Source organism: Dryobates pubescens, chromosome 6 (assembly GCF_014839835.1).
Source record: "Dryobates pubescens isolate bDryPub1 chromosome 6, bDryPub1.pri, whole genome shotgun sequence".
In the NCBI taxonomy this organism is placed as follows: Eukaryota; Metazoa; Chordata; class Aves; order Piciformes; family Picidae; genus Dryobates; species Dryobates pubescens.
In genome coordinates this window covers 6405519-6419283 of record NC_071617.1, presented here as the reverse complement: position 1 = coordinate 6419283, position 13765 = coordinate 6405519, and positions in this window count along the sequence as shown.

Here is a 13765-nt window from a genome sequence, read left to right as displayed (position 1 = left end):
TTTAAAGCCTGTGCTTGGAGAAAGCTTTATTTCTATTGGTTGTGTATTTTTTTATGTTTAAGAAGACGTGTAGGAAACTCTCACTCAAAGCTGGAAAAGACCAGAGGGTGCAATTGAGGAGATGCGGGTTTGCTTCTTTGCTGTCTCAAACTTCCCAAGTGATCTTGGGCAATTCACTCAGCCCCTCCCTATCTGATTTTGTTCTTCTGTAAAGTGTGATGATAGCACTTCTCTGCCTCACAGGAAAGGGTGGCAAGCACGCTGGAGATGAAGATTGTCCTTACATCTGCTGTACTGTGGTCAGTACATTACAGATGAATGGCTTGGTGGAGCTCACATGGGAGGATAGCAAAGAGCATTTGTGTACTTGAGGCCTGTCACTAGTTTTGGCATTGCAGTGTCCATTAAGGTGGATCTCCTAGCAGAGATCTGCACTGCTAAAAAAGACTTTTCAAAACCCTCAGACTAATGATGTGGACTGGTTCTAAGATCTGTAGAAAAAGGGCAAATTTTCAGTCACATCATTTGTCATAGTCCATTGGTTTGATTCAACAAGAAACTTGTGTATAGGTCTGGAGCCCTCAACATGGACCTGATGGAGTGGGTCCAGAGGAGGGCCATGAAAGTAATCAGGGGGGTGGAGCACCTCTGCTGTGAGGACAGGCTGAGGGAGCTGGGGTTCTTCAGCTTGGGGAAGAGAAGGCTTCAGGGAGACCTAATAGCAGCCTGCCAGTACCTGAAGGGGCCCTACAAGAAGGATGGAGAGAGGTTGTTTGCAAAGGTCTGCAGACATAGGACAAGGGCCAATGGCTTCAAACTGAAGAAGAGCAGATTTAGATTGGATGTAAGGAACAAGTCCTTTACTGTAAGGGTGGTGGAACACTGGAACAGGTTACCCAGGGAGGTGGTTGAGGCCCCATCCCTGGAGATATTTAGGCTGAGGCTTGAGAGGGCTCTGAGCGACCTGATCTAGTTGAGGATGTCCCTGCTGACTGCAGAGGGGGTTGGACTGGGTGACCTTTGGAGGTCCGTTCCAACCGAGACCACTCCGTGATTCTATGACAGTAATCCCTGCTCTAGACAAAACCTTGGAATGTTGCAGTTGGGCAAATCTTTAAATGGGAGGAATGATACAATTTGTCTGTACTGGGAAAAAAAAAAGACAGTTATCCATGTCATCTTAAAGGCTGTGACTAGGTACCAACGTGGAAGAGCTAAATCATGCTTGTTCCTACACGAGGAAAACAGAAACACCCCAGAGTTGTGTGTGGGTTTTCACAGAGGTGCTTCTGGCAAGAGTATGTGCTTATGGCCTGGGAATTTTTTAGAACTGGTCTCTTATTTTTTATTTCCCCTTCCCCGTTCCCCCCCCCCCAAATTATTCTTATCATATAACCACACAGTATTGCTTGAAACATTTGTTCCTTAAAAGTTGAATGCTATTGTAAATACTTACTGGTGTGTCATTGTGAAAAGACTAGCTTTTTATCAATACAGTAAATGCTGTTACATGCATTATATCTTATAATTATATATATCTGTATTTTACAAAAATGCCACAGAAAATATATTAAAATGTGTATTCAAACACTTTTTACTACATTTGCAAAATTCAGGGGCTTGGGCCTTCTTTTTTTTATTCTCTACAACTTGAGCACGATCAAATGAACTGACTCCAAAGTAAGCTGTGAAATTCAAAGACTTACTACAACAAGCTGCAGCAGTCCAGCTATTGGATTGGTGGATGAGAAGCTCAGCACGAGCCACCAGTGTGCACTTGCAGCCCAGCAAGCCAGGCACGTCCTGGGCTGCATCAAGAGAAGCATAGCCAGCAGGTCGAGGGAGGTGATTCTTCCCCTCTACTCCACTCTGGTGAGACCACACCTGGAGTACTGCATCCAGTTCTGGAGCCACTATTACAAGAAGGATTTGGATGTGCTGGAATGTGTCCAGAGAAGGGCTACAAGGATGAGCAGAGGGCTGGAGCACCTCTCCTACGAGGGCAGACGAGGGAGTTAGGGCTATTCAGTCTGGAGAAGAGAAGGCTCTGGGGAAACCTCATTGTGGCTTTCCAGTATCTGAAGGGGACCTACAAGAAAGCTGGGCAGGGTGTCTCAGTTTAGGGACTCAGTTTAGGAAGGATGTTGACTTGCTGGAACGAGTCCAGAGAAGAGCAACAAAGTTGGTGAGGGGTTTGGAACATAAACCCTACGAGGAGAGGCTGAGGGAGCTGGGGTTGCTTAGCCTGGAGAGGAGGAGACTCAGGGGTGACCTTATTACTCTCTACAACTACCTGAAGGGAGGTTGTAGACAGACGGATGTTGGTCTCTTCTCCCAGGCAAGCAGTACCAGAACAAGAGGACACAGTCTCAGGCTGCGCCAGGGGAGGTTCAGGCTGGATGTTAGAAAAAAGTTCTATACAGAAAGAGAGATTGCCCATTGGAATGGGCTGCCTGGGGAGGTGGTGGAGTCGCCATCACTGGAGGTTTTTAGGAGAAGACTTGACGGGGTGCTTGGTGCCGTGGGTTAGTTGTTTGGGCGGTGTTGGATTGGTTGATGGGTTGGACGCGATGATCTTGAAGGTCTCTTCCAACCTGGTTTATTCTATGTATTCTATGTATTCTTTAGGGTGTCAGGTAGTGATGGGACGAGGGGCAATGGAAAAACAATAGAAATAGGTAGATTCAGGTTGGGTGTTAGGAAGAAGTTCTTCCCCATGAGGGTGGTGAGGCACTGGCACAGGTTGCCCAGGGAAATGGGGGAAGCCTCATCCCTGGAGGATTTTAAGGCCAGGCTGGATGTGGCTGTGAGCAACCTGATCTGATGTGAGGTGTCTCTGCCCATGGCAGGGGAGTTGGAACTAGCTGATATTTGAGGTACCTTCCAACCCTAACAATTCTGTGATTCTCTGATATTCCAGAATTCTTAGGTGGCTCAGTTGCTATTGAACCTCTCTGTTACTTGTGTTCTAAGGTCTTGACAGATGCTGAGTACAAGGAGATGCTGAGGCTGATAGCAGAGCTAGGAGGTTTTTATGTGGGGAAAGCGGGGAGTGAGCTGCGTGCCAGGCTTGTTAGCTAATGATGGGGCTTCACTGCTTCCTCATAGCCCAGCTCATCCCAGTTGCCTTGACCAGTCCATATGCCCAGTATGAGCCAGATTTGGGAAAGAAACTCTTCCATGTGACCAGGTGCTTGAGATAGTGCTCAGTGACCTACATATTTTCTACTTGGGCTCTTACCTTGGCCATTTCCTCTCTGTGCTGCTTATTCTGAAGGCAAGAATCCATCAGTTCCTGAGGCACAGAATACAGAATTGGAGCACAAGCTCTATGAGGGGTAGCTGAGGGAGCTGGGGTTGTCTAGCCTGGAGAAGAAGAGGCTCAGGGGAGACCTTATTGCCATCTACAACTACCTGAATGGAGGTTGTAGCCAGGTAGGGGTCAGTTTCTTCTCCCAGGCAGCCTGTGGCAGAAGGAGAGGACAGTCTCAAGCTGCACCAGGGGAGGTTTAGGCTGGATGTTAGGAAGAAATTCTTCACAGAAAGACTGATTGGCCATTGGAATGTGCTGCCCAGGGAGGTGGTGGAGTCAGCATCACTGGAAGTGTTTAGGAAGAGACTGGATGGGGTGCTTGGTGCCATGGTTTAGTTGATTAGATGGTGTTGGATGATAGGTTGGACTCGATGATCTTGAAAGTCACAAACCGCTTACAACCTGCGGTCAGCTGAGTGCACTCAGCAAGGACCAGCACTTCACCCCACAGAAGTACTGTTACCCATGGTGGCCTTATTTCCTATTGTACTGCAATAAATGATTCCATGTGATGTAGGGAGCAGGGCTTGAAAATCGGATTACTTTAAAGAAGAGGGTTTCATAGTCACTTAACACCAGCATTGTTGCAAATGACCAGAATTAGGGCAAGAGAAGGAGGCACAAAATGCTTGATCATAAATATCTGGCCTCAAGAGAGAGAATGAAAACTTCTGGGTTTAATAAAAGAAGAAACTTCTTTTCTTTTTTTGGAATAGCATAATCAGAGTGTGAGAGGGCTTGTTTCTCCTTCAACAAGGGACAACAGGAGAAGCTTTAAAATCACAGACAGTGTTGGATTTAATGCTAGAACGTCATTACAGGCCAGACACATCCTGGGCTGCAGCAAAAGATGTGCTGCCAGCAGATCCAGAGAGGTGATTCTGCCACTTTGCTCTGGTGAGACCTCACCTGGAGTACTGTGTCCAGGTCTGGAGCCCTCAATATAGGAAGGACATGGAGCTCATGCAGAGGGTCCAGAGGAGGGCCACAAAATGATCAAGGGGTTAGAATAGATACATAGATACATAGAATAAACCAGGTTGGAAGAGACCTTCAAGATCACCGCGTCCAACCCATCAACCAATCCAACACCGCCCAAGCAACTAACCCACGGCACCAAGTACCCTTGTCAAGTCTTCTCCTAAAAAACCTCCAGTGATGGCGACTCCACCACCTCCCCAGGCAGCCCATTCCAATGTGCAATCACTCTTTCTGTATAGAACCTTTTTCTAACATCCAGCCTGAACCTCCCCTGGCGCAGCCTGAGACTGTGTCCTCTTGTTCTGGTACTGCTTGCCTGGGAGAAGAGACCAACATCCGTCTGTCTACAACCTCCCTTCAGGTAGTTGTAGAGAGCAATGAGGTCACCCCTGAGTCTCCTCTTCTCCAGGCTAAGCAACCCCAGCTCCCTCAGCCTCTCCTCGTAGGGCTTTGTGCTCCAAACCCCTCACCAACTTTGTTGAGCACCTCTGCTACAAAGACAGGCTGAGGGAGCTGGGGTTGTTCAGCCTGGAGAAGAGAAGGCTTCAGGACACCTAATAGTAGCTTTCCAATACCTGAAGGAGGCCTACAGTAAGGATGGAGAAAGATTATTTACAAAGGCCTACAGTGACAGGACAAGAGGCAATGGCTTCAAACTAGAGAAGAGATTTAGATTGGATGTTAGGAACAAGTTCTTCACTATGAGGGTGGTAAAACACTGGAACAGATTACCAGAGAGGTGGTTGAGGCCCCTTCCCTGGACATACTCAGTGATGCTCAACAGGGCTCTGGGCAACCTGCTCTAGTTGAGGATGTCCCTGCTGATTGCAGAAGGGGTTGGACTAGATGACCTTTGGAGGTCCTTTCCAAACCAGACCATTCTGTGATTCTATACCCACAAGCAGTTTAATAGAAGAAACCTGAATGACCACCAGAAGTAGCTCACAGGTTCTGTTGGCATATCTTTCCTGTCAAGATAATATATCTAATTAGTTTGTACAGAAGAGTGATTAAAAAGGCTGAAGAGTAGCTACTTGCAGAGATTTCTCTACTAACTTCATATTAGAAATTAGAGATTCTGAATACACTGTCAAACTCTCATGACATCAATGTTTAAATTTACTTCAAAGTCCAAATTTTAATGTCAATAACTGCAGTTTATCATAGTGAGGTAATGGTAAACCTGTGTGCATTGACTCTGCACTTCAGCTGACAAAATACATTGACTTGTCACAGAATCACAGAATTGTCAGGGTGAGAAAGAACCTCAAGGATCACATAGTTCCAACTCCCCTGCCCTGGGCAGGGACACTTTCCACTAAAGCAGGTTGCCCAGACCCACATCCAACCTGGCCTTACAAACATCCAGGGGTGGTTTCTACCACCTCCCTGGGCAACCTGTTCCAGCATCTCACCACCCTCATGGGGAAGAACTTCTTCCTGATATCTAATCCAAATCTCCCCTCTAGCTTGGATCCATTCCCCCTAGTCCTACCACTACACAACACCTTAAGAAGTCCTTCACTAGCTGTCTTGTAGGCCCCCTTCAGACATTGGAAGTCCACAATAAGGTCTCAGAGCCTTCTCAGTTGAGCTCTTCATTAATGAGATGCTCAGATTCAATATTACCCCTTGCATTTAGCACAAAGATGTTCCTATGTCACTTTCATGTATGCAAAACTACAGGACCATTCATTCTTGTTCCCTTCAAAACACACCAACACACCAAAATGACACACAGTTTGAAGAGGTGAGGACTTGCTTCATTAGGAAATAACATTGCTAGATAGTTCTTCATGAGGGTAGGGAGGCTCTGCAGGGGGCCTTGGATAGATTGGATCCATGGCCAATGTTAACAGGATGAGCTTCAACAAGGCCAAATGCCAGGTCCTGCACTTGGGTCACAACAACCCCAAGCAACTCTACAGGCTTGGGGAAGTGTGGCTGGAAAGCTGGCTGGCAGAAAGGGACCTGGAGGGTTCTAATGGACACCCAACTGAATATGAGCAAGCAGTGTGCCCAGGTGGACAAGAAAGGCAATGGCATCCTGACTTGGATTAGAAATGCTGTGTCCAGGAGGAGTAGGGAGGTGATCATCCCCTTGTTCTCAGCTCTGTTGAGGCCATACCTCAAGTAGTGTGTCCACCTCAATACAAGAGAGATATGGAGGTGCTGGAGCCGGTGCAGAGGAAGACAATGAAGCTGTGGAAGGGCCTGGAGAATCAATCTTATGAAGGAACTGGGGGTGTTTAGTCTGAAGATGAGGAGGCTGAGAGGAGACCTCATTGCTGACTACAACTACCTGAAAGGAGGTTGTGGAAAGGCAGGTGCTGGTCTGTCCTCACAGGTAATTAGTGATAGAACAAGAGGGAATGGCCTCAAGCTGTGACTGGGTAGGTTTAGACTGGACATTAGGAAAGAAGTTTTCATGGCAAGAGTGATCAGGCATTGGAATGTGCTGCCCAGGGAAGTCGCTGAGTCCCCAAGCCTGGATGTTTTTACAGGTCATTTGGTTGTGGTGCCTGGGGCTATGGTTTAGGGGTGACCTTTGTAAAGAGGGGTTATTGGTTGGACTTGGTGATCCTGAGGGTCTTTTCCAACCTGAATGTTTCAGTGATTCAGTTTGCTTTAAATGTTTCGGGGGGGTTGTCAGTTTTCTTACATTCACACTGTTTCCCTTTAAAGCAGAAGCCTTATGGAATCATCACTTACTTTTGGAAAGCAGCAATGAATGGCCATAAAACTATCTCAGATAGGTGCCCAGACCACAAACAGAGCAGTTCCCACAGATGAGAATCTGAAACTTCTGGACACACTTGGAGAAAAATATAGGCCTGAATTGATAGTTTTAGCTATTGTTTTTGTAAAATCTGAATCCTCTTCACCTCAAAAGTCTAGAGCTAAAGCAGTTTCCTAGGTCTTTTCTTGCTAAACATAACCTGCTGCAGGCTGGCTGAAAGCCTGTTCCTTCCTGAAATACCCTCACTGTTCCAGTTGCTCCCCTCTTTTAGGCTCTCTGCTTGCAAAAGTAGCAGACAGGTTTGCAGGGGAAGAGCTCAGTACTGCTTCTTTGGGGTAGGAACAAGGAGGTGATCATGTCCCTCTATCCAGCACCGGTGGGGCCACACCTCGAGTACTGTGTTCAGTTCTGGGCTCCTCACTACAGGAAGGACATTGAGGTTCTGGAGCGTGTCCGGGGAAGGGCAACAAGGCTGGTGAAGGGCCTGGAGCACATGGCCTGTGAGGAGCATCTGAAGGAGCTGGGGTTGTTCAGTCTGGAGAAGAGGAGGCTGAGGGGAGACCTCATCACTCTCTACAACTACCTGAAGGGAGGTTGGAGCAAGGAGGGAGCAGCCTCTTCTCCTTGGTATCAAATGACAGGACTAGAGGAAATGGTTTCAAGCTGCACCAGGGGAAGTTCAGACTGGGTGTTAGGAAATATTTCTTCACAGAGAAGGTTCACAACATCACAGTACATTAGAGATTGGAAGGGACCTCAAGAGATCATTGAGTCCAACCCCTCTGCCAAAGCAGCATCACTTAGGGTAGCCCACACAGGAATGCATCCAGGTGGGTTTTGAAAGTCTCCAGAGGAGGAGATTCCACAGCCTCTCTGGGCAGCCTGCTCCAGTGTTCTGTCATCCTCACTGTAAAGAAGTTTCTCCTCATGTTGAGGTGAAATTTTCTATGTTCAAGCTTGAAACTGCTGTTTCTTGTCTTATCAGTGCACACTACACACTAATAAGACAAGAAATGTTCCAAACATTGGAATGGTCTGCCCAGGGCAGTGCTGGAGTGACCATCCCCAGAGGTCTTTAAGCAACATGAGAACCTGGCTCTTAGAGACATGGTTTAGTGTTGACCCTTCAGTGCTGGATCAAGGGTTGGACTGGGCGATCTTGGAGGTCTCTTACAACTGGATGTAGTCTGTGATTCTGTGAACAAAGACTCATTGCCCACAGTGAAGTAAAGTGATAACTGCCATGCTGTTTACCTCAATTTTGGAATTTGAAGTCCATACAGTAAACAGTTTTAAGAGGTGTAAGTCAGTCAGAAGATCAGTACTGTTGTGAGGAAAATACAAATGCTATGGGCAGGTAGAATTTTGGGGACTTATTTGCCTCCTGGATTTTTTTTTTTGCCTGTCATCTTCTATTTAGAACTTCATGAGCCTTAGTATCTCATTGATGTTATGTGACCCTTAATCTCTCATTGATACTAATATGACCCTAAATCCACACCTTGAGTCCTGTGTCCAGTTCTGGGCCCCTCAGTTTAGGAAAGATGTTGAGTTGCTGGAACATGTCCAGAGAAGGGCAACAAAGTTGGTGAGGGGTTTGGAGCACAGCCCTATAAGGAGAGGCTGAGGGAGCTGGGGTTGCTTAGCCTGGAGAAGAGGAGGCTCAGGGGAGACCTTATTGCTCTCTACTGCTATCTGAAGGGAGGTTGTAGCCAGGTGGGGGTAGGTCTCTTCTCCCAGGCAGCCAGCACCAGAATAAGAGGACACAGTCTCAAGCTGTGCCAGGGGAGGTTTAGGCTGGATGGTAGGAAGAAATTCTTTGTAGAGAGAGTGATTGGCCATTGGAATGTGCTGTCCAGGGAGGTGGTGGAGTCACCATCACTGGAAGTGTTTAGGAAGACACTTGATGGGGTGCTTGGTGCCATGGTTCAGTTGATTAGATGGTGTTGGATGATGGGTTGGACACGATGATCTCGAAGGTCTCTTCCAACCTGGTCTATTCTATTCTATTCTATTCTATTCTATTCTATTCTATTCTATTCTATCCTATCCTATCCTATCCTATCCTATCCTATCCTATTCTATCTTTGAGGTCCCTTCCAGGTCTGACAATTCTATGATTCTTTATTTGAGGAAACCTGGCCTCCAGTGTGGCCTGTGGCAATGTCACTGGCCTGGGCTTTGTGGATACCACATTTTCAAACCCTGGGCCATCACTCTGTGGCTGGGTGCTTTACTAGCTCTAGTCATACTGTTCTCAGGACCTTTCTCCTGGCCCATTGTGGTGTTTTTCAGGTGGATAACTGCCTTTTTTTGTATTTCACATGCTCATATTTTTAACCTTTTGCTTCTGCTGTTTTTCAGCCACAGTCTGCCTCACACCAAAAGACAAGACATGGGTGGAACTCAATGCTCCCTCCCCTAGATGTCTTGCTGATGGGTGGTTTATTCCCTTCCACTGCAGATAATTGACTATATATTTCCCACAATACTTTAAATTGTATTTTACAGAGAAAAGTAATAAAAATGGAGGCTGTATCACAATTAAAGCAGTGTTTCCATTCCTTAGGCAATATTTTTTTCAACAACCCAGAGGAAAACACCTCCCCACCCATTCCTGGTTACTGTACTTGCTATATGGTTCTCAGTAAGAAGAAAACCAGATGCCATGTTTAAATGCAAGATGGCAGAAACCAGAAAAACCAAAAAAATGGGTCCCAATTCAGTGCAATGTTCCCAGATAGCTTTTTGTATTCTTTCAAGTGCAACATGGACACAAATTTTTCCAGAGACATCTGCAAAGAGCCTTTGATACATGACCAAGGAGATGGATGTTTGGGTATGCCAAATGCCTTGTTGACGCAGCAGGCAGGAGGCTGGCAGTGCCACACAAAGCTGTGTGACCAAATGCCATTTATGTGGTTCTAGTAATCCTACACAGAAGTGCAGCTTCACAAGTGTTAAACAGAGCCCAAAGCTATGTTAAGAGACCAGTTGTCGGGGAGAGCTAGCTGCGTGCCAAACCCATTCCACCCATCAAGTCATCCTTGTGGTGGTTGTTAAATAGCATCCTACAATGAACATAAACCTCATTAATCTAAGCAGGCTTTTATTTCACTCTGCTGAAACTGAGGAGGATATATTCATTTCCTGAACATTTTGGAGAGGGGAAGAGGGCAAAATGTCTAGGGCTTTAAGTGTTGAATGTTTTAGCCTTATAGGATTATTCTGGGTGGGGTTTTTTTTTTGCTGGAATAGGAGAACTTTGGAAATAAAAACTTAAGTTGAGAGAAGCAAATGAAGGCTTGTCTGTGAGCAAGGCACTTTTAGACATCAAAATATACCTTCACAAATGTCCAAAAATGGACTGTCTTGTGTCACATCCTTGCATTCAGCAGAGGTCAGAGCTGTTACATTAAGGAGTGAAGTGATCCACGATACCTTAAACTCAAGAAGTGCTGGGTAGAATGAAGGCCTTTGTTTGGTAAGCTAAAGGGCTGGCCTACTTCACATAACCTGAGGTTGAATGTCTGCCACTTTAAGCCTTTAACATTCTGTTCTTTATTCTTTACTGTTTTGTTTTTAAAGAGACTGTTAGCAAAGATGAGATGATGTTTACAAATTTCCAGCCAGATGTGCCTCCAGACTTTCCCAGAGATGAAGGGTATTCAAATGCAGTGTGGATTCAACCCATTATATAGATAAGTTTGTTTTATAGCTGGCCACAGCTGTGAAGTTTGGATTCAGATCTGTAACTCCCCTAAACTTTGAAGACTGTAGTCAAATCTGTGGTTTTGGATGTGAACCTCCAGTTGCTTGTTGCATCAGACTGTCATTCACATCTGTTACGCTGGCAGCTCAGCGCAGAAACCGATACCAGCTACAGGCTCTGCAAAGCTGCACCTCAGCAAGGCCACTTCTCAAGCACACTGAGACATATGAGCAGCGACAGCAGCATATTGAAGGTCTGCAGGTCAACAGCTCTCTACATGCCATCTAATGGCCATCAGTGACCCACCACAGAGCACTGGCTGGTGGGTCACAGTCTGTCAGCTCCTGAGCTGTAAAGTGTGCCTTACATGTTTCCTTCAAATTATCTTTCTGTGTGAGTGAACCCTGTAGCTTCCCACAGGGATATCACACAATGCTCTGTGGAAGGGGAGAGGGCTGGTATAATAGCAAAGGGGATGAAAGCTGGTGCTTGAGGTACTCTCTGAGGGCTTATCTGTACGGAGCAGTTCACAGGATCACAGGATGTTAGGGGTTGGAAGGCACCCTTGGAGATCTTTGAATCCAACACCCCTGCCAGAGCAGAACCGTAGAATCTAGTGCAGGTCACACAGGAATGCATCCAGATGGGTCTGGACAGTCTTGAGAGAAGGAGACTCCACAACCTCTCTGGGAATCCTGTTCCAGTGCTCTGTAACCACTACAATAAAGAAGTTCCTCCTCATGTTGAGCTGGAACTTCCTGTGCTGCAGTTTACACCCATTGTCCCTTGTTCTTTCACAGGGTGCAAGCGAGCAGAGCCTGTCCCTTCCTTCCTGACACCCAGCCCTCAGATATTTATAGACATTGATTAGATCCCCTCTCCAGACTAAACAGCCCCAGCTCTTCCAGCCCCACCTCACAGGGCAGTGCTCCAGTCCCTTCACCATCCCCGTAGCCCTCTGTAGGACTCTCTCCAGCAAGATCCCTGTCCCTCCCAAACCAGGGAGCCCAGAACTGGATGCAATACTCCAGGTGGTGCCCCACCAGGGCAGAGCAGAGGGGGAAGAGAACCTCCCTCCATCTGCTGGGATTGCTGAGAAATAAACTAAAAGATGACTTTACAACACCTCAGCTCCACAGGTGGGCACTCTTAACATGCAGTAAGCAAGGGGAAGATCCTCCACGTGAATAAGAGAGAAAAACCACTCCACACACACAAGCAATGTTCCCGTGAGGATACAATGCTGTGAGGCTCAGATCCTGCCGTTCCCCCTCTCTTGTTTGCTCTACAGCCAGACCTTAAGACTTCAGACACACTGTAAAAAAACCCAAAACAACAAAACCAAACAAAACAACAACCCACAAACGTCTGCCTGTGAGTGAGAGGATGTCGCTGGTTGTCACCATGGCATAGACGGCCTCACCGACCGCGGCGACGGAGCCACCCATGGTAGAGGCTGGACAATTCTTCTGACCTGTTAATGGTTGGCAGACTATTTGATGACAGTTGCAAGAATCTGATGCACAGCAGTATCCTTTACAGCAGTTTAATCTTTGTCATCAAATCCCCCAGCAGCCATGATTAATAGCCGCACTTGAGCTCGTTTGGAAAGTTGTATATTTGGCAGCTCTGAACTTTGATCTATGGTTTCGCTTTAAAGAGTCGCTGTGACACAAACTTTTCCTGTAATCCTTCCATCTAATTAAGCCACACACAAATACTGTGTGGGGAAATACGATGCTGTTGATATAAGCTGTCTGTTTATTACAATATTTTAGGCACTTTATTAAAGCAGAGGGTCGTTTCCCAGCGAGATAGCAGATAAGCTCCCCCCCAAAACAATAACATCACCCAGAAAGAATATAGAAGAGGCCAAATTCGATTAGAAACTTTCTTTATTGATTAATACTGCACCCTTGAACCCATTCAGGGCTCAGATGTTTGGACCTGAGCTGAAATTACTAACATTTAATGAATCCAGCCTACTATTTGGTCTCTTTTCCCAGGCAACCAGCACCAGAGCTGCACCAGGGGAAGCTTAGGCTCGAGGTGAGGAGGAAGTTCTTCGCTGAGAGAGTTGTTTGCCATTGGAATGGGCTGCCCAGGGAGGTGGTGGAGTTGCTGTCCCTGGAGGTGTTCAAGAGGGGACTGGACGTGGCACTTGGTGCCATGGTTTAGTAGTCATGATGTCTTGGGTGACAGATTGGACTTGATGATCTTTGAGGTCTTTTCCAACCTTGTTGATTCTATGATTCTATGATTCTATTGAGGTGCTGGAGCAGGTCCAGAGGAGAGCGAACAGACTGGTGAGGGGTCTGGAGGGAAAGTCTGATGAAGAAAGGCTGAGGGAGCTGGAGGTGTTCAGCCAGGAGAAGAGGAGACTTAGAGGGGACCTTCTCTACAACTGCCTAAAAGGAAGATGTAGTCAGCCTGGGGTCAGGCTCTTCTCCCAGGCAACTTGTGACTGGATAAGAGGGCATTGACACGTGTTCCTTTGGTTTCAGCCATTGAAACTCTGTCTGGTGAAATGAAGCTACACTAGAGGAGTTTTAGATTGGATGTTAGGAAGCACTTCTTCACAGAAAGGCTGATTAGGCCCTGGAATGGACTGCTCAGGGAGGTGCTGGAGTTGCCATCCCTGGAGATCTTTAAGAAAAGATTGTATGTGGCACTTGGTGGCATGGTTTAGCTGATGTGGTGGTGCTAGGTCATAGGCTGGACTTGATGATCTCAGAGGTCTTTTCCAGCCTCAATAATTCTGTGATTCTGTAATGTGTACTTTCCCACAGTCAAAGGACTTCAATGTCTAACATGATAGTATCTGTCTGCCTGTAGTAGGTTGTTCAGTATCTGCCTACAGTTTAATGGGGAAACTTTCAAAGAACCAAGAAAATTTATTTTCCTATAAATATTTCAAACCATGAAACAGCCCTCTTTTTGTAGCTGAATCAATTGGAGACCAGACATTTATTGCTACTCTCTATCCTGCTAGACACTGCGTGATGAAATTCCCATCAGG